Source organism: Saccopteryx leptura, chromosome 1 (assembly GCF_036850995.1).
Source record: "Saccopteryx leptura isolate mSacLep1 chromosome 1, mSacLep1_pri_phased_curated, whole genome shotgun sequence".
Classification (NCBI taxonomy): Eukaryota; Metazoa; Chordata; class Mammalia; order Chiroptera; family Emballonuridae; genus Saccopteryx; species Saccopteryx leptura.
Window position 1 is genome coordinate 306,822,498 of NC_089503.1, and position 27,628 is coordinate 306,850,125.

Consider the following 27,628-nt stretch of genomic DNA (forward strand, 5'->3'; position numbering starts at 1 on the left):
CCGACGCGTGCACCACCTTCCCCGAAGCACAGTCACGAGCCCTCCAGGGGCTGGGAAAGGGGTTCTGTGCACAAAACAAGGTGCAAGGCCTCCCACCCAGCTTACTGAGCAAACTGCTCAAAGCTCGTCCTGGACCGGGAGCAGGGTCCCCATGCTGAACTGCCAGGCAAATTCACCGCCTGCTCCCCAGATGAGCGGGTGGAGAACTCAAAGGGAGGCGAGCATTTGTGTGGGAGGGCTGGTCTGGCCTCACCACCCAGAGAGGAATCTGAGAAATGGAAGGCAAAACAATCAGGATGACAACCAAGTTTCTCAATCACGGCAACAAGCTGACCCCTGTCAAAGGGGAGGGGGACGCTGGTTAAGGAAGCACAGGTCCTATTTTATGAAAGCACATTTGAATCGCAGATCACGGCAGAGAAATCGTGGCAGTGCTCTCCTGTTTGTTTGTCCTGAGTTTAATATCAAAGAATAACCCCCCAATTTTTCAGTTTGGCTGCATGAGCATACGGAATACAGACCCACAAACCCCATTTTGAAAAATATCAGTCTCATCCACCTACGTTAAGCTTGAGGATTAGGAAAATCAGTTTACAAGGAGCGGTTAAGGAAACAGCACACCTAAAGTGGGGGACCCTATCCTGTGTATGAGCATGTTAGTATGACACCAGAGGCTTGTTCTCCAGGACACGGAGCTACAAAAGTCCCCAGGGCAGTAGCAGCCAAGATTGACATATGGCATGGACCATCTCCCACAACACATTTGCTAACGCCCTTTCTGCAATAGCAGAACTGCCGGGGTCTGTCAATACTCCCTGTCCTTCTGCCTCAAGAAAAGGGACAGTGACCTGGTGCACAGGAAACGCCCATGTTTGAAATCGGTCTAACTTCCAAACAGATCATGCCAAGTGGCTACCACCTCTGCCCTCAGCAGTCTTAAAGGGGCTGGTGATGAAAGCACAGGCCAGCCAGGGGACCTGCCAGCAGGGGGCGCTGTTAAAGCTTAGGAGAAAAAGAAACAAAAAATAATCAAAACACCCACCATGAAATTCACCCAGAGAACAGCAAGACTGACCTTTGTCACATAAAATAACTGAAGATGGTAAATAATGAACTTTGCAAATAAAAGTCCCATACACCCACGACAATAAAATGCACTTAATTATCTTGCTAATAAGCATTTCTAGTAAACTCCCAGGATTGGATCTTGCAACAAACAGGTGCACGTAGCTGAGCAGAAATTCTCATTTTCTTCCCTTGTTCTCCTACTTCCCTTATGAAGATTATCTTCAACTCCAAGGGCTCCAAAATTATGGAGATTTCAGGCGACTGACAGAGCACTCTTTTAATTTGTTGCTCCATAATCCAATTTTCCTCACATTGGACCACAAATCACCCTAGCCTCTTCACAAATCCACAGGGGCCGTGAGGCATGACACACAAGCCAGATGAATTACGTTGAAAATAAGAAAATGCATCACTTTGGGGCCCCAGTTTCCAAGTCATTAACACAAGGAAAGGTTGGGTTAGAGCATCTCCAAGGGTCTCCTGGGCCACTGGCACTGGAGGGCTGTGCAGTGGGAACTGGCTGTTATCCTGGAGGGCTGTGCAGTGGGAACTGTCTGTTATCCTGCAGGGCTATGCAGTGGGAACTGGCTGTTACCCTGCAGGGCTGTGCAGTGGGAACTGGCTGTTATCCTGGAGGGCTGTGCAGTGGGAACTGGCTGTTATCCTGGAGGGCTGTGCAGTGGGAACTGGCTGTTACCCTGGAGGGCTGTGCAGTGGGAACTGGCTGTTACCCTGGAGGGCTGTGCAGTGGGAACTGGCTGTTACCCTGCAGGGCTATGCAGTGGGAACTGGCTGTTACCCTGAAGGGCTGTGCAGTGGGAACTGGCTGTTATCCTGCAGGGCTGTGCAGTGGGAACTGGCTGTTACCCTGAAGGGCTGTGCAGTGGGAACTGGCTGTTACCCTGGAGGGCTATGCAGTGGGAACTGGCTGTTATCCTGGAGGCCTGTGCAGTGGGAACTGGCTGTTACCCTGGAGGGCTGTGCAGTGGGAACTGGCTGTTATCCTCATGTTTCTGTCTTTCTGTGAGAGATGATGGGAGGGGCCCCGTGTGAAGCTCCAGGGCTGGGCTGTGATGAAGGAACTGCCACTCTGAGCCAGGCTGATGCCTGGCTACCACCTTGCCACGGCCCTGCGACACGGATAAATGAATGGGCTCATGTCCCTCCTCTACCGGCCCCCAGTCCACCACCCCTGAACAACTGGGCCCTCACTTCTCTGACCTTATCTCCCCTTCTATTCTTGTCTATGCTCCCTCCCTTCTAGCCACTGAATCTCCTTGAGGTCTCTCAATTAGCAACTGAGAAATGGCCACAGGGCCTTTGCACTGACCTCAGCTTCAGCTCTTTCCCCAAATATCCCCATGACTCATTCCTTCACCTTTTCAGGTGTCTGCTTAAATCTCCTTCTCTGAGAATCACTCTCTGACCAACTTAAACCTGCAAACTCTACCCTGCCAAACACATACTGAGCTCTCCCCCCTCCCTACCTCCTACCTCCACCTGTGCTTTCTGTCACTCTGTGGCACTTGTGAGAAAGCACTATGGAGAGGGTACTTGTGATTCCACAAGAAACTGAGTATGTTTTCGTTCTTTTGTTTCTTAGCCTGCCCCCCTCGACTAGAATATAAGGTCCCCAAGCACAGAGACTTTTATCACTCAGCTCACTAACAAGTGGCACTGTACTTAATGCAAAGCCTCACACATAGTCACACTCCTAAGTATCTGCGTGATGAGTCCAAAAAAAAAAAAAAAGAAGAAGATCTGCATGCAGGTCCAACATAGGACTATCTGTACCCACAGTGCCAGCTCGCTCACCCTCACCTACAGTGTAAGCTCCATGGGGGCAGGAAAAGGGTCCACACACGGGCCTCCATCCACACTGCTTTCTCCATTGACTGGTCATTACTGAGCCATCCCTCCAGGCTGCAGGGAACACTTTAGGTTAAAGTCCTTGTATACTGGCAAAGATCATCCGGGGTCACTGTGGGTGGGACCGCTTTGCTAGGATGGCACTGAAGAGTGTGGTCCTCCCACACAGCTGTGGTTCGGGGTGAGTCAGCCCGGGGAAACGGCCAACGTATCAAACCCCATGTTTCTTCCAAGGCCTTAACACCGAGCCAGCCCCAGCAAAGGGCCCGACGTGGGAAGGCACTTGTCACCTCCGAGCAACTGTTGAGTTTGGCTGGAGTGTAACAACGAAGCACGGAATAAATCCATGGGAAACCAGGCAAGGCCATATGGGGGAGGCCCTGAAAGGCGAGATGCCACCATCCCGCAGAGCTGCCAGGTTCCTGAGGTCACCGCTTACACTGCCGAGGGTTGGCAACCCAGCCTTCAGTCTGACAGCCCAGGGAAGGGAGGCCTCCCACCTCCCATGAGTCACCATCTTACTGAAACATATGCATGGACTCCAAAAGCCAACCCTCGTCTCCCAGGGACAATGACAGGAGCACCTCTGTCGTTCATCCTGACCGCTCAGATCATCCCCGTCCTCTCTCGGAGGCCTGGGCTCCCTGCAGCTTGGAGGGTGCCTGCCAGGCATAGATAGAGGCAGTCGCCCCGCACCCAAGCCCACGATGGGACCAACAGCATGCGTACTTAAGAGGCTTTCCACCCAAAGGAATCTGGTTAATAAAAGGGCAGGAGGAACCTCGGGAAACAAGAATAAGAGCTGGAATGTGTGTGAGAGCTGAGCTGGGCAGTTTTCAAATGACAGCTCCTGCCACCCCGAGGCTCTGCCTGCACACGCAAATCCCCGTTTCACCCCCGTGGGAACTGAGGCTCGGACGGTCAGAACTGACCCACTCGAGCAGGAAAGCGAGCAAGCCTGCATTCAAACCCGGTTTTGGTTGGCACAAGGGTGTGTCTTCCACAAGCAACTGTGCTTTTCGTAGCACCAAGCAGACTCTATCCCATTTTAAGTTGCTGAAACGTAATTACGTTGCTACTGAGTCACTCTATCGCAAGCCGGCGTCCTGAGACTTGAGCTGCGGAGCCCGGTGGAGGCAGACAGACGCCCTTCCTAGAAGGCCAGATGACAGGGGAAGAGGTAACAGGACCTGAGGTCCTCAGCCCCACCTGCAAATCTATCCCCTCTCAGGCTACCTGTCGTTCATCCGCAAAATGGGATTGTTTATCCCATACTGACATCACAGGGTCACGGGAAGGACCCTGTGATATTGACAGAGCAGTAAAAGGCCCGTTCTTGTGACCTGTGCAAGGCTGTTAAGACAAAGCTCTAAGCATGATGAAATCTAGTGAGCAATGCCCCTTATGAGATGGAGCTTTAGGCATAAGACACTCAGCTACCCTCCAGGGGTGTGTGACTTCCCCTGAGCTACAACTTCCTACTCACCTCCGCTCCAGTCCAAGTTTCTCCAAATCATAAAAGACATGAATGCAGCCTCGACAATGACCTTTCAGGAGACACCAAACCCAGATATGTCTCCTGCACCTCAGGCCCAGGGCAGCCCTGGCTCCAGGTGCTCAGCAGGGACACATGGATTCAAGACATTCCCACTTCCTGCTTCCCTTCCCTGCAGAGCTCAACCCCCGCCCCTTGAGCAATCCCTCTCACACATGCTCCTTGAACTTGAGTGACCAGGGCCACTTGTAAGGAAAAGAAGTTGGCAGGAACCCTCGTTTTATCTTAAATAGCTTTTATCCCAGTGTTTATTTAAACATTAAACTGTAAATCATTAAAATTTAAAAAATGATTTAAGTAACAACTATTTTATTGAGTGCTAAGGGCCAGGCACTGGCTCAGCACTGCAGATTGTAGAGGTGAGAAGCTCCCAGTCCAACCTTTAACCAAAGAAGGAAAATGACCCGAAACATTTCACAGAAGCCGTAAAACTCAACTGGGAAGACTGCCTCATCGGTCTTTAAAAACACAGAAGGTACATTTTGACCTAGGCAAGGTGTTGAGAGAAGGCGGAGGGAGGGGTACAGGATAGGGGTGAGGGGAGAGCAGGTGTTACCCAGGAGGGAGGATAAAGGAAAACAGACCTCCTGGCAAAGAGGAGAGCCCAGGGGCACCGCGGGAGGGTCAGATGCCCACGGCCCCTGACTCTACAACAATCTTGAAAGCAAAACAAACTTACAAGGTACCTTTTTAAAATTATTATTCAAAAGCCATACACATTTAGATTAACATCGTGGGACAATGTCCCATGGGACAGCCTCTCCGAGGGAGGCTGTTTTGAGGCTGGTGCCCCCCACAACCCTGTGCCTTCTTCACACAGGAAGCCCTTCCTCAAAGGAAGAGGTGCCACTTGGTGCCCAAGCAGCGACTCCTGGTGCCAACGCAGGCCAAGATCCGGTCGTACGTAAGTGGCCGTGCTGACGACTCGGAAGACAGTTATATTAATTTGATACGACATCAAAATGTCGATTGAAAAAAAAATCTTTAATGAAAGCTATTTAATTAAAATAATAAAAAATAAAAGGTCTCAGAGAACACCTGCAAGACCACAGAAAACACTGTTGGAAGAACAGACGCTGACAGGCTGAGATGCCTTCTTCCCTTCCATTTTAAGTCAGTCTTTTACAATCTACAAAATAAGTAAGAAAATAAAATCCCCTCCCTGCTGCATTTTCTTTTTTTTTTTTTTGTTATTATTATTATTTTTTTTTAATTTTTATTTTAATGGGGTGACATCAATAAATCAGGGTACATACATTCAAAGAAAACATTTCCAGGTTATCTTGTCATTTAGTTCTGTTGCATACCCATCACCCGAAGAGAGATCATCCTCCGCCACCCTCCATCCATTTTCAACTGCCTCTCCGTTCTCCTTCCCATTGGAGCACTGGTGCGTGCACAGCAGGCAACTGTGACCCTGCTGTCTGTGGCACAGAGCACTCCGCTCACAGCTCAGACGGGGTGAGCAGGGCTGACACTCCCCAAGCCCCTCTGACCTGCAAAGCACCATCCAACATAACCCCACACACAGCTCACAACAGTGCGTGAAGGAAACAGTCCACTCGGTTTGAGAGATGAGGGGCTGTCGCACACTCAGTCACATGCCTGATTCCAACTGGCCAGCCTGGCCCTGAGTTCAAGCCTCATCCAGCTTCGCACCCCATTCCCCCCACCCCTGAGAGAATCCCAGACTCTGAGGCAGGACTCGGCCCAGGGAACACCAGGAGCCACCTGTCTCTGAAGCTCTTACCCAGCCCCCCCCCCCCCGTCCAGAAGCGCCAGGGCTCTGCTCTTAATTACATGAGCTCTCCCTCAAGCCTCCTCATTCAATATAATGAAAAGGCTTTTTATTCAATTGTATCATCTTCCCATTTTAATTGTCAAGTTTGCAAGGGTGGCTGTCTGACAACGATGTGGCCAAGGTCCAGGAATTCTGCGCCCTCCTGGGCCAGGCAGACATTTGTGCACAACCAACACGCCTTAGAACCATCGGAGACATCTTTTTCAGAGAAAAGAAAACATACCCTGTGGAGTCCATACATTCATAAGTTAAAGGTTTTGAAGCTCGCATAATATGTATTTGGAAACGCTGTAAAATGGTTCCCTTAAACCATATATTTTTTTCTTCTCGTTCCCCTCTAAAGTGCTAGCAGAGGTGGAAGTCAGACTCATTCTCAGGTAAGGTCTCGGTCAACTCATACCAACACAACACCACTTACTGAGAACGTTCAATATAGGGAGGTGGGCTCTGAGCCCTGGTGTTTGCTGGGGGTCCCAGAGAGGCTCAACAGAGAGTGGAGGAGACCCCACCCACACTCACAGAGGCAGCAACCTAGGAGGCCAGCAGGAAATACATATTTTATTTAAAAATGTATTGTATAATAACTATGTATTTTCCGATGGCTTTAGGCGACCCCTGTGTTTTGGTCGTTCGACCCCCGCCGGGGTCGTGACCCACGGGTTGAGAACCGCTGACTCAGAGGCTCAAGAGTAAAGTCTCAACACAAGAGTGGTCTCCAGTGACCGGAAGAAGGGGGAAGAGAGAAGCGAACAGAAATCCACTCATTCATGCAATATTCACTGAGTGCCCAATGTAGAGAAAAGGTAACAAGCCCTGTGCCAGAAATACAGGGTGGTCCAGGAAAGCAGCCACAACCCCTGCCCCTGGGGAGCGTGCAATCTCAGAGAGTAGACAGATGGTAAACACGCAGACAAACGCAGATTCCCAGCCCTGCCCGTGCTGAAGGGGACTTCCAAGGTGTCTGACACACAGGAGCGGGAGCGGGGAACCAGGCTGATGCCCGTCCAGCCCCTCATGCCCCACAGACCCCCCTGGCTCCCCAAGACTGAAGGAGAACAATGGCAGTCAGGTCTACAAAGAGAAGGGGGTGGGGAACTGAGGACCTGCGGTGCCTGCTAGGTGCATGGCTCTGTGGGGTTCAGATCCTGGTTTCTCCACTAACTAGTTCTGTGACCATGGACAAGTGTCAAACTCCATCTATAACATGGGGGTCATCACAATGGTTATCCTATTGTAGAGTTTTTATGAGGATTTAAAATATCAAACAAATCCATTCACACCCAGGTTAAAAAGAGTGCCTGAAACAGTTGGAGCTAAAAAGGATAAAAAATCCTAGCTTTTTCTTGAGAGAGAGACAGGAAGGGAGAGAGATGATAAGCATCAACCCATAGTTGTGTCACTTTAGTTGTTCATTTATTGCTTTCTCATATATGCCTTGATGGGGGGCAGCAGGGAGCTGCAGCAGGGAGCTACAGCAGAGAGAGTGACCCCTTGCTCAAGGCAGCGACATTGGGCTTCAAGCCAGCAACCTTTGGGCTCAAGCCAGTGAGTGATCTTGGCATCATGATGATGACCCCGCAGTCAAGCTGGCGACTTCAGGGTTTCAAATCTGGGTTCTCAGTGTCCCAGGTCAATGCTCTATCCACTGTGCTACCACTGGTCAGGCTCCAAAGCTTTTTTTTTTTAATTAACCTATACAACTCTAGGCTGTAGATCTTACCACTATTTCACAGGTGAAGAAACAGAGACTTGGCAAGCTGTTAAGGAACGTCACCAAAAATCTCACAGGGAAATGCTGGGGCTGAGGTTCAGATCTGGCTCACTGAGAGTCATCAGTAAATAATGTCAAAATCTGAGAGTCACAGGGTACAATTCTAGTGAGGTTTGAGCTATCATGGCCTATTTCAAATTTATTTTTCATCTGCAGAATTCCTAGATCTATTCAAGAGAGGATCACTACCTTGTTGATAAGCCAGCCTTATTAGGCAACAGTTCCTAAAGTTATTTAGGACAGAACACGTCTTAATCCCCTTTGTTGTGCTCTCTCAGTTTCCCGGAAGTGACAAGCATTAGGGGAGCTGGATACAGAAGTTATGAGACTACAGAAACTCGAGTTTTCATAGCTCTATGGGTCACAGCAGCTCAGAAGGTTCCCTGCTAGTGCCCTCCTCCCCTGACGTTTATAACTGAGCGCCACCGTGCCCCAGAAACTATGCTGGAGACCAGTGTATGGCTTCTGTCAACTCGGGTCTCCTCTGCAGGCACGCCTCTTGGTACTCTCTTGTCTAGGCTGTATTAAGAGCAGCCTTTCTCTGGGCTCCTCCAAATGCCTATAAATATTTCTAATACCTCCACCATGGACCTCGCCGCCTCATTGTTTTAAGAGGCTTGGAACAGAAATCTGTCTCCTTGCCAGGCTGTGACTTCCCTAGGGACATGAATGAAGCCACTATTCTCTTTTTAATAGATGTGTTCATTTTGCTTTTGCTTGAACCAACATCTTTTAGCACCTACTATGTGCAAACCATCATTTTACGGGATAGTGATCCAGAAGTGAGTGAAGAGGATGTTGGTCTCTCAGGAGAGACAGGTGCAGGGAACAGAATAAGACTCCGATGTCCCTGACTGGCTTTAGCAAGTAGCCTGCCATCTCTGGCTTGGTTGATTTATCTGGAAAATAAAATGACCATGAGTTAAGGTGATGATGAGGATGACCTGAGATCATGCCCATGAAATGCTGAGCAGTCACATTCCTGGTACTCAGTAAGCACGCCTAATGCATGCTGGGTAATTCTTTGTGATAAGCATTGTACATATTGGCCGTTTATCAAAGGGGGATGTTGCTCTCCGACACCAATGTACCTGTAAGTCTTTAGTCTTCTTTTGGTCCAGTGAGAGCGAAGTCATTAGCTATTCAGTGTTAAATTGGCACCAATGCAATTGGCTTTGATGAGAAATCAATTCTGAAACATGGTATATTTTAAACTCAGAAACACAGTCAATGCTCCTCTATTCTGAACTTCAGTAATGCAGCCTAAAAACACCTTTTCAAAAGGCCACTCCTCCATGAGGTTTTCTCTGATGACTCACCCAGCAGACTCTCCCTCCTTAAACTCCCCTTATTGAGCCCTTTCTTAGGGCCCTTGTCATTCTCTCCACCCTGTATGGGTTACGGTCTGGCCTGGCCCTCCCACCAGCATCACCAAACTCTAAGACTTCAGTCAACCAGGATCCATCCATGTCTGAGTCACACCGCCATTCTACTAGGTCAGCCGCTGTCTGCTGCATAACAGTGCTGCACCACAAACCACTGAATTTAATGTCTTGCACATAATCATGCATTTTCCCTCACGCCTCTGCAGGCAGGCTGGGACTCGGCTGCTCTAGGGCGGGCTGGCATCTCACTGAAGGCTCTGGGCTGGCTGGGCATCATTTCTTAGCCTGCTCCTCCTCGGATCAGCAGGCTAAACAGCATGCTGCTCCCACAGCAAAGGTGAAAAGGCAGTGGGGGAAGCAAAAACACTGAAGGTCTTCTATGGCCTAGACTCAGGATGAACTAGCATGCCACCCCTGACTCATCCTTCACACGGCTGAGCCCAAACTCAGAAGTTGCAGAAATATAACTGTTTGGAAGCGTGTGGAGGATTGAGGCCATTAATGCAAAGAGCGTCTCACATCCACCACGCAGGTGCATCATACATATAAAATAATCCTCGGGCCCTGAATGAATGAATGAATGAATGCATCCTGGGTAACTTTCAGAACCTTGTCAAGCAGCCACTGCAAATCCTGAACCCTGAACAACGGTAAAACTCTTGTTAAACATTAGGTTTGTTCAGGTCCCTGACCTTGTACATGCACAATGTTATTTCTTCATGGGCCTTTGACTATGAAACGAATCAACATCAATTCGCACCTGGGAGCCCATGGGCGCACCTGGGAACCCATGGGCAGACACACAGCTAACCCTCTCACTGAAAGAAGACAAATGCAACACTGTTTTGCATACATGGGGTGGGGGTAGGGGGGTTGGTGAAAGAGGAAAAGGTGAAAAGGTGACTTTGAATCAAACCTAGTGGTTAATTTTCATTTAACCACCTAGCTGAGACTGGAAGTTCAGCAGAAACACATTAGAGTCTGTGAACTTATAAAACGATGCATTATTGAAGCCACAGCAGGGGAGAGGGCTTAGTTTGGAAGACATCAAAGCCGAAATCCTGCAGAAGTGTCTTTTCCATTACAAGGTAACTGCTCAAAAAAAAAAAACATTTTAATTGAGAAAGAAGACAGGGCTCCAAGAGTGTCAGTAAAATAAAATTAACTCTTAGCTCTCCATTCCCACCTGCTAAGGAAAACCTGCAGTTCCTCCCAGCATTCAATCAAAGAAAAATCAATCCAAGAAAAAAAATAAGTCTTAGTCTCCCACTGATACCAGCCACAGGCTGCCATGTGTTCATGTGCTCAACAAATATTGATCGAGAGCCTTCAATGCACAGGACATGAGGAGGCAGAAAGCTCTGCCGTCATCAGCTATATTCGGGTAAATGGCAACATATGCACCACTGGTGATGCTATAGGGAAAAATGGAGCAGGGCACAGAAGGCAGTGGGTGGAGTCAGAGTTACAAATTCAGACGCGGAAAAATCACCAAGGTGTCCACCTTCCTAATCGACCAACTTCAGTTCTTCCATGCTCCAACTTTCAAAGGCTTTTTAAAATCTTTCTCCAAGTTAATTTGAATAAAGCATCCACAACAGGTAAATTATTGTGCCACTCACTCTAGCAGACGCACATACAGGGCCCCTGCCCAAGAAGCATTTGCAATCTAGGCTCTCTCATTAAGAGGTAATCCAGTGACTTGGGAAAACCACCCACCTCAGGTTGAACCCCTCACATTGAGCAATGACAAAGGTGGTCCTTCCAGACCCAGAGAGCTGACTTAGGAAGGCTTTGGGGTTGTGTATCCCGACCCTCTGTCCCCGCATTGTGTGCTGAATAGGAAGTGAGTGGACACACAGAGATGCAGAGGTCTAGGTAAATGCACAGGAAAGATGAACATACATCACCAGGCCCTCACACTGGGCCCCTGGAAGCCAGTGCTGAGGGCCTGGATTCTACAAATCTAAAGCTACCAGCGCACAGTGTCCACCTTTCAACAGGGACTGGAGGTTGTAGTGCTGGTTGTGGCCATGCCTCATCCTAGGCCTCTGTCTTCTCTACTTCCTGCCCAACCTCCCGCCATACGGAGGCCCTCCTTCCAGTGTTCTGACTCTTGGCTGCAAATGCTATTCTCCTGGGGAGGTTTTGGTCCCAGTGCCCAACTGCATTTGAAACCAGTTGAGTCAATATTACTGGGGGTGGGGCCCAGGGAGCAGTAGACACAAGCTTCCCAGATGGTTCTAGGATACAGCCAAGGCTGAGATATGCTTTGGACCCCCCACTCTCCCCACCAGGGCTTCGCACCCCAGCTGGAATCTCCATTCCTGGCCACTTGGTCTCCCTTCCTATTTCAATTTGAGGTTTTACTGTGCCTCTTACCCCACACTGACCTACTGTGGTCCACCGGGAAGGGATCATCAGAAGCTCCCAGGTGACCTGTGGGCAGCAACTCTATTTTTCAAGCAAAACTGGGATACGGCCCCTAATGGGACCCCCATACCCTTCAAAGACAGTGAGGTCCCACAAGTTAGAGCACAGTTCGGGAGTGGTAATCCTAGGGTAGCCTACACACAAGCTCCATGTGACCTTGGGCAAGAAAATGAACCCCACGACATCTTGGGGTACTCCTCTGTAAATCTGGCACAATGATAAGCACATCACTGGGGCTGGTGGGGAGACACAATGAGAATCATTAATCAGGTGTTTGACATACAGCAGGTGCTCCGAAAAATGTGGCAGCACTCTTATAAATTTATTGCAAGAGGAGCCGGTCCAAAGAGAGTTTATGTACCCAAACAGAATAGCTGAGACAGTTTCAGTGTTTATGGGGACAACAAATGGGGAAGAATAATTAAAATTAGAGCCGCCCCAGAAAATCTGATTACCCAAATTTTGTGCAGTGAGCATTTTCTGTGTAGAGAGGCAAGATACAGGGTTAAGCCAATGGGAGTGTGGGTGGCGGATGGAGAGGGGAGCACACCTGCACAAAGGTGGGCAGAGTCAGTGCTCCAGTCACCCAGCTAAAAATGACTGTTCTTCCCCACAACAAGGGATGGGACACACCCCTCAAATCAGAGACCAGACACTGAAGGATGAGTGGCCCTAACCATGAATATATCTGATCATAAGCAGAAAATAGAGAGACAGGCCATCTGCCCCTCCCAGTGGACAAGAAGGGAAGTGGGAAGCCCGAAGTAAGGAAAACTGGGGTGGAACCAATTCAGACAAGTCTCCTGGGAGGCTCTTGTATCAGGTATCTATTGCTGCATAACAAATAACCACGGAGTCAGAGGCTTGAAACGGCACACACCAGCTCCCAGTGTCTGTGGCTCAGGAGTCCAGCTGTGGCTTAGCTGGGTCCTATGCTTAAAGAGTCACATGACTATAGTCACGGTGTCTCCAGTGGTGTCCTCAGGTGGAGGCTTGCAGGGAGAATCCACCTGCAAGCTCACCCAGAAGCTGACAGGACCCATCTCCTGGGCTGTAGGACTGGAGGCCTCACCTCCTTCCTACGTGGGTCTCTCCAACATGCCTTCTGCAGCCAGCAGGCAGGGAGAGCCCCACAGCAAGTCAGCTGGCAAAGAAAGCACAGCAGGGACCCCGCACCACCTGTTCCAGTGGCTACAGCCAGTCACAAGTGCCCTCCACCATCGTGGAAGGGACCGTGCAAGAGCCTGAATGTCAGAAGGTGGAGCTCACAGGGGACCCCACTTTTTGTTCTTTGTAGTAAAATACACATCACGAAATTAACCATTTTAACCATTAAGTGTAGTTACACTGTTTGTTGTACCACCATCACCACCATCCACCTCTAGAACTTTTTCGTCTTTCCAAACTGGAACTCTGTCCCCATTAAGCACTAATTCTCCCACTGCCCTTGTCTCCCAGCCCCTGGCAACCTCCATTCTACCTTCTCTCTCTATGAATCCGACTACTCTGGGTGCATCATATAAGTAGAATCATAAATATTTGACCTTTTGTGACTGGCTCATTGTACTTAGCACTTATCTGCAAGGTTCATCCATGTTGTAGCATGTGCCAAAATTTTCTCCTCTTAAAGGCTAAACAATGTTCCGCTGTAAGTATGTACTGTATTGTCTCTGCCCGTTCATCCATCGATGGACACCGGGGTTGTTGCCACCTTCTGGCTACTGTGAATAATGTGCTGATATGAACATGGGTTTGTAAATACTGCTCAAGTCTCTGCTTTCCATTCTCTCGGGTATACACCCCAGAGGAGAACTGCTGGATCACACAGAACCACAGACACTTTGAGGCCGTGTACCTCAACAGGGGGAGAGTGGCTTGGGAGCCTGCTGCGACTTTTGACAGGCAAAGGGAGAGTCAAGGGGGCCCAAGTACCCGGAAGCAGTCACACTGTAGCACTACCTCCCCCTCCATGATGCTGTCACCTTGCTGGAATAGATGAACATAACACAGTTTGCAGCACCCCATGTACCAGGGCCCAGGGACACTGAGCGGCCCCCCCGCACCCATCTTTAGTTTGCTCCTGACTTTCCTGATCATGCTGCACTTTGGGGGAGTCTTTTCCTGTTGGGCTGTTGAGTTTTCCGCAATTAGGTGCTTACTTGTTCTCTCTGGGTACTCAGACAAGCCCTAGTGAAAGCAAGTGTCCCCCAGCACTGTCTTCATGGCTGACTGTCACTGCCACAGAGCAGAGCACCTGCCCCTCTGACCACACCCGATGGCAGGACAGGTCCTCTAAGACCTAGAGCCTCTGCAGCCATTCCCCACCCCACCCCCGCCTTCACAGGCTAGGGGCAGTTCTGCAGGAAGGAGGCCTGTCCTTCAAGGAGCTCCCTTCTCCCCAAAACCCAGGAAGAAGCTGAACTGAAAAGTTCAGGTTGACTCACTCACAACTGTTGAAGGAGACACACCCTGCCTTGCACAGCAGCTGGCCACCACCGTCGGAACACGCAGCAGCCTTCAAATCAAGCCCATTCTTCCCGAAACCCTCCCACACTCACATCCTCCGCTTTAATTTCTGCTTACCCAAAAAGCTGCAAGTGGTACAACTCATCGGTGGTTCATGAAAACAAAGTCCCGGGAATCCATTTATTACTTCCTGCTGTTCCAAAGGGGGCTAAGATAAGAGGAAGGCTGGCCGGGCCTGGACAGTCACCCAGAGAGCCTGGCTCTGTGGCAGGAGTCAGGATGGGGTGAGGTGGGGTGGGGTAGGATGGGGTGGGATGGGATGGGATGGGATGGGTAGGATGCAAATTCGCAAGGGCAGCAAAGAAGCCTTTATCTCCTCCCCTGCCATCTCACCAGTGAAGGTGACATCGAGGGGGAATATCAATGAAGCCCACGGATCTGCAGACAGCCAAATATGTGGCGCTTTATTATGGAGCCTAAGTGACTGCAAACGGGCCATTATCAAATCTCTTCAGTGACACAGCTCCATGTTGAAAGGAACAAATAAAAATAAGTACATTAAGCACAATAAATCACAAGGCCCTGTCGCCGAGACTCATTATCCCTGGGGGATTACGGGGCTGCTCTCCTCCCTGCCTTCCAGCGATTGGATCCTGGTTTCCCCATCATTGTTTTAATATTGCAGCCATTACTCTCCGTGCTGCGAAGAGCCTGCTGCTTCTCTGAGGTTCTGGGTGGCAAGGGCGTAATTTGTTTTATGATATGCTTGGGAGGGTAGCTGTTTTATATTCATCTCTGAAAGATACATTCAGTAATCGCAGCAATGAGACCCCATTTAAAACACAAGACCCAGCCCTGTCATTGCTTGCAATGGCTGTAGCCATCCAGAAGGTACCCAAACATTGACCAGGAGAGCCATACTATTTCTTTAGGGAGCCCACATGCCCAGTAACAGATTTAAGTTATAGTTAAAGAGTCACTGAGTCGTATGGAAGGCAGACAGGGCTAGAGATAGCAAGAGGCTGAGAGTCAGGGGGCCCGGGCTTTACCATGAAGTTGGTCTGACCTTGGAAAGGTCCTCTGACCTCCAGGGCTGAAGTGCCTTCACCTGCCAATTAAACCAATTGGTCCACATGCCTCCTTGGAGGCCTGAAGAGTCTGCCTTTCTCTTCGGTGCAGAGGGAGTGTAAGAAACCTTAAACCAGACATTACTTATCTTCCCTCCTCTTTCTCACGAGATTGCTACAAAACTCATCCTAAGATAAAACCCACCCAGGATGCAACTGTCCAAGACATCTCAAACCGGCTCCTCCTCCTCCTGTCCATGTGGAAACCTTCCCTCCGGGGCCCCCTCGTCCCTGAGAAGCTGTTCTCTAGGATGGCTCACTGTAAATATTGTGAATGGGTCTGCTCCCAACTGCGTCCATCGGGAAGTGGATGGAAAGAGGGGTGCGCGAGGCCAGACCGTCACAGCAGACCCCTGCCAGCGCACTTCCCCAGTGGAAGGGAACAAACAGCGACCCCTCTGAGCTGGTGCAAGAGGGCTGCCAACTCCCACTTGCAGCAAGGTGACATCAGCAGCCCTTTCAGGCCTCCCACGTCAACGACCACATCTAAATCTCGCCACACAGAAAGAGCACCCCTTATGTCTATGATGCAATGCTTCCAAGTGAAGCATGTAACAAAACTGATCCCAGAAGAACTTCATCACCCATCTGAGGAACAGTGACATCAAACCTGCCCCACGGTGCCCAACTCTCAAATACTCTATAAAGCACTCGAACTCAGAAAGGAAAAAAAAAAAAAAAAGTTACAGGACCTTTCCCATGTTCAAAATGGAGCTGGGTTTTATAGATCATCAAAGCCCTCCGAGCAGCCCCGTGGGCGTGGCACAAACAGGATTCCTTCTAACCAAGCGATCCCTCTGGCTTTGCAAAAATTGGTGTAACGACCCAATAAACACCAAGTGGAGTTACATACAGGGTAGTTTTCAGCCCGGAACACAGGGGTTAGTTGCCAAGGAGGTAGCGTATTGCCTACAGTGGAGATAGAGAGCGAGCTGGTGGGAGACACAATCAAACCCAGTCACAACACGCTGCATCACCCAGATAAAAGCTGCAGGCAGGTAGGACCTTGTGTCTTGTTCTCCTCACCTCCATGGCCAGCACAATACCTGGCACACAGCAGATGATCGACAACTGTGTGTCTGTCAAGTGGGTGAAGGACAGGATAAAACAGCAAAGCGGCATCGAAGACCTGCAACCCCTGGAAACTCCGATCCAGTTGACAGGAATAATGCTAAGATCTATTTAACAAAGGGAGTCTTCTGCAGAGCTTTGAGCATCTTAAAGAAAACATGTGGGTATACAAACACTCTGACAGCAATATATACTTTATGTAAAAGGAAGCTGAGGACTCCAAACCTCTTAAAGGTCTGTGTGAGGGTTTTGAGGGTGTTTTTTTTTTTTCCAGTTTGTGTTTTTGTCTTTGTTTTTTAAACAACAAGATTTCTATTCTCATAGCTCAGCTCATACAACATTCCAATGTCAGCAGGGTTGGTTCTTCTTGGGGGCTCCAAGGGAGAATCTATTCTGTGCCTCTCTCTTCGCTTCTGATGGTAGCCAGCAACCTGTTTCGGTTTTGTTTTGCAGCTTTCTTACCCCTGCAAATTATTAGAAGGCATTCTGAAAATATCCTTAACCTCTGCTGCCCCAGGGAACCACTTCTGAATATCAAAACAGAACTCATGAAAACAAACCAATAAAACCACCGCACATTCCCACGCTTCCATGAAAGATTCACGAGTCAGGACAGACTGTCTCAGGGTTTAAACATCACATGGTACTGGAGGGGCAGAGCGAGTGGCCAGCGAGTCAGGGCGAGGCGGGCGACCAGCCACGTCAGACACCCTCTGTGCGGCACGCCCCTTGCAAATCTGCTGTCAACTCGCTCCAGTGAACCCAGAGCCCAGGTCCAACACTTACCCTTCCTACAGGGCTTGTCTATGAAAACTTGCACAGAACGTGTCATGTGTCGTATCCACATGCTCATGACCACATCTAAATCTCGGCACATGCCGGGAAAGGGAGACATCCATCATCCCCAGGGCATTCTGCCACCAGGGGATGTGCTTCTGAAGTCCTTTCTCAGGGTGACTGTGTCTGATCCTTAGTTTGAATTAAGGTAAACAGGTGACAGACCTTGGAACAGGAAAAGTACAGCTTAGAGAGTTAGGGATTGAATTGTGCCCTCCCCAGAAAGACTTGTTGAAGTCCTACCCCCACCCCCAGGACCTCAGCATATGACCTTATATGAAAATAGGGTCCTTTCAGAGGATTCAAGGTAAAATGTGGTGAGTAGGCTGGGCTACAATTCAATAAGACCAGTGAGTGTCCTTCTAAAAAGGGGGAAATTTGGACATGGAGACTCATACAGAGGGAAGCCAGTGAGAAGACACACAGGAAAAGGATGGCCACGTCACTGGAGGATGGCCATAATGGCCAGCAAACGCCAGAAGCTAGAAGGGGCAAGGCAGGCTTCTCCCCTGGAGCCATCAGAGAGAGCGTGGCCCTGCTGACACCTCAGGACACCTGGATTTAGGCCTTCCAGCCTCCAGACTGGGAAACAATACACTTCCGTTGTGTGAAGCCACCGCTCTGTGTTCTGTGGTGTTCTGTCATGACAGCCACAGGACAAAAGTAAGAGAAGGCAAGCACCTTAGCCAAGGTGAGGGGGCAGAAACACGCCAATAGCAATAAACCGTGCTCTGTCAAAACTTTGACCTCCTGGGCCCTGGTCTCTCAGAGACCGTGAGCTGCCTTCAGGAGAGACAATCTCTGCAGTCACTGGACAGAATCCATGCTGGCGTATGAAGCAGTGATAATATGCGGATGGGTTTTTACAACTTCCGCCTCCTCCCCGGTTAACGTATGTGCACGTCAGCCATGTTCTACTGCAGAAAGCTCTCCAGAGCATTAGGTAATTACAATTTCTGGATTGTTAGGTAAGCAAGATTTGAGTGGAGGGATTTTTCATTTCTGACACGGAAAGACTACAATTTGACCAACTCCTCCCCATACTTTTTCAGCTGTGATATTCCATTACAAGCATCAACAGGCCAGACAATGAACACACAGTCACATTAAAACAATAATAAACCAGGAGTGAGGACAATAACAACTGCTTGGCATGGCAGAACAGTGGAGAGGATTATCATCTACTTAAAGAAGATGAGCTCTGGATGTGAATGGAAAGTGATTTCTGACATCACCGTGGCCCTTTAGGGGCGTGGGTGAAACTAACTCACAAAACCCTACACTTGCCAACTTGGTCCCCAAGACACAAAGCGTAGAGTAACAGGACTCTCCTTCACACACACACACACACACACACACACACACCAGCTCTGGGACAAGGAGAGAGCCCAAGAGAGCTCTGAGCCAGATAACCCACTGCTCCAGCACAAAGGGTAAGACATGCGCTGGTTCTGAGTATAAGAATCCCACCCTTCAACAAATCATAAAACTCATTTCACAAAGTCAGGGTATTTGAGGAAAGTTGTTGCTACAACAACAGTGGCAGCACTGAGCTCAAGGAGGCAAAAGGCCCAGATTTTCACCATCAATTCCCAAGCATTTCTGGCAAACTCACAACCTGTTTCTATCTCTACACTTTGTCTTCTCTCTGCTCCTATTAAAGGGAGAAGCGTACCCAAATAACACACTGCGTCACACTTACCATCCCCAAAATGGTTAGTCTGCTTTTGGATTGGTGAACCCATTGCTAATTTGTACTGCAAACAAGGTTTGTGCATTAGTATTATTTTTCAAAATCGACCCATTCGCAGCATTAAAACAATAGTGATAAGGGCTGAATTGTGTCTCCCCAAATTAAGATGTTGAAGCCCTAACCCCCAGCACCCCAGAGGGTGGCTGTATTTGGAGATATGGTCTTTAAAGAGGTGATTAAGATTAAATGAGGTCCTTATGGTGGGCCTTAATCCAATCTGACTGGTGTCCTTATAAGAAGAGGTAATGAGGACACAGAGAAGGCCATGTGAAGACACAGGGAAAAGACAAGCCAAGGAGAGAGGCCCCCAAAGAGAAAACCCTGCCAAAACTTTGCTCTTGGACTTCCAGCCTCTAGAACTGAGAGAAAATATATGTCTGTTGGGTAAATACCACCAGGCTGGGGTAAGTTTGTTATGGCAGCCGGAGCAGACTAGCGCAGATGGAGTGCCTCCATTTAAAAGTTTTCTTTTAATTGTATAACTAATGGTCTTTTTAAAAAAATCAGAAAATATACTAAAGGATATTTTGGCATTTCCTTAAAGTCTTGAAATTACCAAAGCAGGGAACAGAGGTATCACTAGTATCACTATGACAATGCACAGACAGTACCACAACACAGTGTTGGCCAGTGGTGGGTATCAGGGAACTACATCCAGGAGAATAACAGGGTTTTAAAGCGCAGGACCCTGTGGTCTGTCTAGTAAGACTTCAAGGCCTTCAGGTTAATCATCCTACTGAACATGGTGGGGCTTTCTGTTTGTCCAGCTTCTCTTTGGAAACTGCCCCTTCCCCAGTGCAGGGGTGGGTGAGAGTAGGTTTACATTTGTTCTCACAGAAAAAGACACACGGAGTATGATGATCACAATAGCTTTATTAACTCCAAAGAATGTCACTCACCACTGTAAACCTACTTTTGCCAACTCCTGTTTAGTCAATAATATAGTTAGTTAATGATAATTCCAAGAGAATATTGGAAATATCATGGGGGAACACTTTGTAAAGTATATGACTGTTTAATCACTATGCTGCATACCTGAAACCAATACAAAATAATACGGAAATTAAGCTATACTTGAAAAAGTAAAAAACTAAAAATGGTAAAAAAATATATTTTTAAATATAGATTATGATCTTAAAACACACACACACACACACACACACACACACACACACACACACACACACACCACCCCTTCCTCACTCTCCAAGCAATTTAAACAGGACTGATCCATTCACCCAGGTTAAGCCCCAGGGATGTGATTTCGGTCACCCTAACCAGACCATGACCAGGTCTTTTATTAGATCTACTCAAAAAAAGATGGTCTCCTTCAGGTGTGATGGCAAGGGGGTAAGGCCAGGATTCCGGAGGACCACCTTTGCCAACCATGGGAACACTCGCCTGAAAATGACACCAACAGAGAAGAAAGCAGAGTCAAAGGATGGAGCAACGACTTCATGATGATGCCTGAGCACCTGCACCCAGCACCGCCTGAGCTGCCCTCTACTGTTCAGTTACTTGGGGAGATCAAGTCCAAATTGATTGTTAGTTTAACATCAGTGTGAACTGGGTTTCTATTATTCATGCCTGAGTCCTTGTTGCACCTCTGAGGAACTCTGGTATGCATGACCCTGTGTGTGAAAGTTTCATCAAAATGTAAAGTATGTTTGTATTTATCTGAAACCCCACATAATATCAAGGGTACTTCACCAAAAGTGCAATGTATGAGCTTTCGGAGGCAGTGATGACCCTGAAATTTTATGGAAAAAAAAAAAATTATAGATTTTTAGGTGTATTAAGGGTCTGTGGCAGAAAACCACTGAAGGATGACTCACTCCAAACTTCCATATCTCACGGGAAGTACAGAACAAGAACCCTCAAGCTTGATACAAATTCTGAAATTTGAAAACTTGTACAATTTGTTATAATCTTGCCTATTTTTAGGCTAACATCTAAAGTTTTCATCATAAACTAAATCATTTCTACAGGTAAAATTTTCAGCATATTGTAAACATTAACATTTTAAAATAAAATTTCAGATCACATTTTTAAATGGGAGCTAGCAATCTGACACCCACCATTAATTTTAACAATACAAGGGCCGGTTATTTTTTAAAATCTGAAAACATTTTATCATTCTTTATCATGAATGAGAAAGGGGCCCAAAGGCCCTGTGTCTAGCACCAAGTTTAAACAGGGAAAGGAGAACATGGAAAGGGGTAGCCTCATCAGAAGGTTCCCACACACCAATTTCAGACAGTTCAGTTCCTTTATTTGGTGTCCCTTGAGGTTTTTATATCCAGAGCAATGCAGCTGAGTAAGACCAGGGTTGGGGGAGAGATGTGACTGTGAGATGGGGAAGGATGACTGTGAAAAGGGAGGGGGAAGGAAAAACCATGGAGGTGGTAGAGATGGTCTCAGGACACTCAATTCCAGAGCAGGGTCCATATGTGAGGATGAAAATCTGGAAATCCATTCCTTTAAAACTATCCGCATGGCCCTGGCCGGTTGGCTCAGTGGTAGAGCGTCGGCCTGGCGTGCAGGAGTCCCAGGTTCGATTCCCGGCCAGGGCACACAGGAGAAGCGCCCATCTGCTTCTCCACCCCTCCCCCTCTCCTTCCTCTCTGTCTCTCTCTTCCCCTCCCACAGCCGAGGCTCCATTGGAGCAAAGATGGCCCGGGCGCTGGGGATGGCTCCTTGGCCTCTGCCCCAGGCGCTGGAGTGGCTCTGGTCCCAACAGAGCAACTCCCCGGAGGGGCAGAGCATCGCCCCCTGGTGGGTGTGCCAGGTGGATCCTGGTCGGGCGCATGCGGGAGTCTGTCTGACTGTCTCTCCCCGTTTCCAGCTTCAGAAAAATACAAAATAAATAAATAAATAAATAAATAAATAAATAAATAAATAAATAACTATCCGCACCTGCAGACTCTATAGAAAGTCTTTGTGTATCCCCAGGGGCATGTATACTCCAGTGTCAAGTGACCTGGGTTAGTATATGAGGGTACAGAGATTAAGAGAAAATAGTCTGGTGACCACTCCTTGGCTTTTTCTCTTGGGCAAATAACCATGTTTCTGAACCTCAGTTTCCTCACCTATAAAATGGAACTGCTCTGCTCAGACACATCTCAGAAAGCCATAATAGTCATTCAATAAATGGTAGCTTTAATCATTACCACCATTACAGTATTACTGTTATTTTTAAATACACTGTAAATACACCATTACTACTGTGACTGTTATTTTAAATACACAGCTGTGACCTGTTGTCAATCACAGCTTGGCAAGGAAGAGTCTTTTCCTCTAGCACTCATTGGCTCTCTTCTCCGCTCTTACTTGTCAGAGCCCAAATTTCCAATGAGAGAAAGGGCCAAGGGAGACAGAAAGCTCATGAAATATGGTCTCACGGGATTAGTGAGCAAGCTTTTGCATTTACTTCAGGGCCTCTGCAAATGTCCTGAGACCTCTGGACAGAGCAAAAAAAGAGAAAGAGGGTAGCCCCATCTATTCCCTGAGAGTGGCTTGTTTCCTTTAACAAGCACAACCAGGCCTTAGCCAGTTGGCTCTGTGGCAGAGTGTCGGCCTGGCATGTGGATGTTCCAGATTTGATTCCAGTCAGGACACAGAGGAGAAGTGCCCATCTGCTTCTCCACCCCTCCCCCTCTTGTTTCTCTCTTTCTCTCTCTCTTCCCTTCCTGCAGCCATGGCTCGATTGGAGCAAGATGGCCCCAGGCACTGAGGATGGTTCCATAGCCTCCGCTCAGGCTCTAAGAAGAGCTTGGTTGCTGAGCAACAGAGCAATGCCCCAGATGGGCAGAGCATTACCCCCTAGTGGGCTTGCTGGGTGGATCCTGGTCAGGGTGCATGCAGAGTTCTGTCTCTGTCTTCCCTCCTCTCACTGAATTAAAAAAAAAAAAAAAAAAAAAAGGCAAGCACAACCACCATAAGGGGTGAAGAGCAAATCATAGGGGAGAGAAGACGGGGGGGGGGGGGGGGGGGGGGGATGGAGAAGCTCTAAATAACAATCACTAGAGCTAATACATATATATAGAGTGTTTTCTGCGTGCCAGTACTGTGCTGAGCATGACACACATATTAAAACAGAGCTCAAAAATGCTGTTTTAACAGGAGTTACAGACAAATTCCAGCAGAAGCAAAAAGGAAAATGTCAACATCTAAGAGCCAGAGAGTGTATCCCTTTGCGTGTGTAGTAAGTCAGACCACTGCTGGAGAAGCAGCAGGGCTTCCTGACCCATGTAACCAACGCCAATGCCAAGTTCAAGCTCATAAAGTTTTGCCAGTGCCTTGAACACAAAAACCCTCCAATAAGCCCAGGGTTCATCCATCACTCCTCCGTGATTCGTTAAGCAAATCCATTCATGTAGCATCGACGCCTGGCTTCACGAGGGCAGTGTAATAAAAACTCAAATGGACTTCGCAAATACTAGAGGCAGTACTAAATATTCCAACATAAACACATGGCTATCCAGAGCATGGGTCTCTGGGCACAGGCGCTGAGCTTCTGCACAAATTTATTCAGTTCTCCCCAGTCACTCCTCATCCTGTCTGATAATTTCTCAATCAATTATAACTGCACTTCTACAACAGGTTTGCTGAAGAATGTGAAAAGCTATTAAGCCTAGTCAACAGAAACCATGGCCAAAGGCCCCCCCAGCACCTAGGGACCAACAGTAGAGCCAGAGAGAATCAAACACTTGAGGATAAAGCCTGCTGCAACTGAACAGAGGTAGGCTTTGGATTCTCTGGTGACGACTCCCAAAGACTGATCTTCTCCATCAGGCTTTTAAAAGTCTAAGAGGAGAAGAAAGAGCAGGCTGAAGATCTGAGAAACCGGAAAAAGTAGAGGAGCACAGAGGGTGAAGACCACAAACTGAAGTGGGCTCGAGGGGAGGGTGGTGGCAACAAGCAACTGAGATTGCACAAGCCAAGAGAAGGGGCGGTGACAAGGGGTACAAAAGGTCTTCAGGCTTCCCCTCTGCAACTCCGGCTTCCCCGTCAACATCCAGCCTTGAAGACTGGCATAAAGACATTTCTCGTTCTGGAAAGGTAGCAAGAACTCCTTCTCCCCCTCCACTTCCTGCATCATCACCACCTCCACCATTACATGCTTTGAAGGGTATCACTGTGCCTCAGGGAAGGCTCAGGACCATGCCGGTCCTTGGCAAGAGGGCCTCCATTCTTTAGATTACAGAATACCTTGATTAGCTAAGTCACGTCCCCCCATGTGCCCCTGCAGCACGGTGCAATAATATTTAGGTTCATCGGGAAAGGGTGACATCATGCCTAGACAACGAATTCAGTGAAATCTAAATCACCACCACCACCACTACCTCCACGCACTGGGTGGACAGCATGTTCCAAGCACACGGTAACACATGAAGACTCCCCACAGTCATCAGATGCAGTCTTCACTGAAAGGCCCCCATGCTCCAGCACGACAGCAGCGGGGAGACCTGGGGACGTGGAGCAGAGTGTGCAGCAGCCGGGTCAGGACCAGGTACTGATGCAGTCCAGCCCCCAGCATCAGGAAAAGCTGGGAGAAAGGACTGCCTGGGTTTCGAAGGAAAAACAGAAGTGTCCCAAGGCAGATAATGAGGGAAAGGCTTATCAGGCAGAAGAAGAGACCCTGTGCACAGCTTGGCAGGGGTTGGGGAGAAATAACCAGTCAGGAAGAAAAATAATGAGTTAAGGATTAGTGACGCACAAGTCGGGGGTAGGAGTGGGGGGCGGCGAGAGAAGATGAGGCTGCAGAGAAAGAGAGACAGGCAGGGGCCGGTTCATCACACGCTAAGTGCCCGGAGAAGAAAGCTGCCTGTCTTCCAGTGAGGGTAAGTACACAGAACATTCTAGAAAGCCCTCGTTCTTTAAAGACGGAAAATAAAGACTCTATTTGTAAGAGATGGGACTATCCAATTTGAAGAAATTTTGTTATCCAGCATGGCTTACTCTCTGAGTAAAAAGTGTGCTCTGTAACCACTCAGCAAGGCCCTCCTTGGGCAGAGAAACACCACCGGTCATGGTCACGGTCACGGTCACGGTCACGGGACGCCCCGCACAGGCCTTGCTGGTAAGGTGACTCGGGAGCCCAGATGTCAGCGCGCCAATCGGCTTGCTCTCAGCCCTCTGCAGCTGCTTCAGGAGCCACTCATGAGGAAAAGAAGAATTTTCTCTGTGACGCCCCTTGTTGGGTGTCATCCAAGGCTAGGAAAAAGGTTGTTCTGTAACCCTAGGCTCATGGAACAAACACCCAATAAGGAGGCTCGGAGAGTCTATGTTCACCCCTGCCCCATCCCCACACCCAGCCAAGCCAAGGGAGAAAGTGCTATTTTGAGATCTGCCTGATAGCGTCACAAGCACAGACTTTATTCCAACGAGGCTGCTTTTCAGTGGGCAACAAAAACCATCTTGGCCTTCAATACCAATGACTGACGGGAGGAAAGTTCGGAAGCTTCCCTTGGCTTCCATCCTACTGTAACAGCTCCTTTAAAACTTCATATAGCAATCTGTACAAAAGCCTTTAAGTGACCTCCCAGTTTCCACCTCCCCCTACTCCAACCTGACCCTGATGCTTTACTAGGTTCATCTTTCTAAGAACAGAGCTTTTAATAGTTAACACACCATCCTCCTGATCAAACCACCCTGACTTCCAAAAGCCACAGCCCTAACCTAGCTTGCCAACTTCATCCCCAACTCCTTGCCAACAGAAAACCAAGCTGGCTTATTCTACAACCCAAAAATACACCTTGCGCATTGTCAACCGAATCTGACCATTCTACCATACCTTAATTCTGCCATCCAAATTTTAATTATCCTGTGTCCAAAGCCTCAACTCAAATCCTACCTCCCTTGAGTTTAGGCAGCTAAAGTAAGCTCCCACCCCTGATTTCCCATCAAATTTCATCTTCAGTGGTCCACAACCATTAATGGCACTGACACATCATTTTTATTGTTGCTCTGAGCTGATCATTTGAGTTTTCTATTGTTGCTTAACTTATCACACAATTCTCTGCAATCTCTCCAACTATGTGGGCAAGGACAGAAGGCTGTCAATTTAATTTAGTAAATGCTTATTAAAAAATTCCTCCATGCTAGAAGCCTACACAGCAGGATGCTCCCACAGATGCAAGGATGGGCCGTAATCCAGTCACAGTACTTAAGGGGCCCCCTACTCAGCGAGGGAGTAAGAAATGTACACAGACGTTGGCAATGCCATGCGCAAGACAACAGGCATTCTGGGTAATTCCTCCCTGCCACCTGTTCTCCCCTCGCTTATTCACTAAGACCCAAATCTAATCTCTTCTTTGACTTCCTCAAACATGAAGCTACCCCACAGCTTGTGCCCACTGCTAATCATTTGCATTTCACTCCCTCACCAGGTCAGGACTCTTAGATGGGTGGCAGGCAATCTCCTTACCACCGTGTTCTTAATGTCAAGCAGGGATCTGCACCTAGTAGCTTAGTGAATGTTGGCTGAACAAGTGAAGGTGACATCATCAAATAGACAGAGTGCACAGAGCCTATGGCAGGAAGAAGAGATCTCAACCCGACAGGACAAGAGAGAGGATGGGGAGTCTGACCCTACAGAGGGAGTAGCAGCAACAAGCCCCGTTGGGAAAATAAGCGGCATTTTATGGCCACAGCTAGTAGTCCAGAGGCAGAGGGGACCTTCATGGGGGGGGGGGGTCACAGGACAGACGGTGAAGGTGGGGGCCAGGTGAGCATGAAACAGCAGCCTGGGGAATGAACAGCTACGGGGCAGGTCCTGGCTCCACACTTCAGGGCTGTGTAACCCGGGCAAGCCTCAGCCTCCACGTTTACAATGTGGGTGTGCAAGACCAGCACCTCAAAGGGTTGCCATAAAGGGGAAATGACACAAAACACAACCAGAAGAGTACCTGGCACAAGGGATGCAGCTGAGGACTGTGCCTTTGAACGAGAAACAGATTGAAGCAGGGTGTGAGGGAGGGAAGGGAGGGGGCAGAGGACGGACACCGACAAGTCACGGGGTGTGGCCAGGTGGTCAGGAAGCCTGGGCTCTGGCCCTGCTTCTCACTGGATCATTCCCTTTACCTCCTGAGCCTTAGTCTCCACAGCTGTGAACTGCGGCTGTTGGTCTCTCAGGGCACCAAGTCCCCTTCCAGCCCTGGTGATGTCTCAACAGATGAGCTCTGCATTCCACAGAGAAGGTTTCAGTGAGCACTCACACCATTCGAAAGCCCAGCTGGGAACAAGCCACATCAAACGAGAAAGGGGAGAAGACCCCAAGATGGCAGAGGACAGTTCTTCCCACTGGCAACAGCACTCACGCTCCCACACCCTGCGTGTCTCCAGTCCCCTTTCCCCTCCTAACCCGAGAGCCAGGCCTCTCATCTCCATCTCTGCACAGCCATCATCACCAGCTCTGGAAATACTAAACTATAATCAACAATCCATCCTAAGCTTTGTTATACTTAAAATACTTTTCAGGCCGCTTTCAA

At 48.6% G+C, this 27,628-nt stretch overlaps 1 protein-coding gene across 5 annotated transcripts in view; it reads right to left on the reverse strand.

Annotated features, from left to right (window-relative positions):
- Nucleotides 1-27,628, reverse strand: part of LARGE1 (LARGE xylosyl- and glucuronyltransferase 1) — a 556,826-nt gene that overhangs the window by 520,368 nt on the left and 8,830 nt on the right. Inside the window, exon 1 of one of the 5 annotated variants that reach the window (XM_066358246.1) lies at nt 17,333-17,354. The exons of 3 other annotated variants lie outside the window; for them this stretch is intronic. The gene's annotated coding sequence lies outside the window, so the exon portion shown is untranslated. Of the gene's footprint in view, nt 1-17,332; nt 17,355-27,628 lie in introns of those variants that run through there. One more of the 5 variants, XM_066358242.1, reaches the window with a different exon arrangement.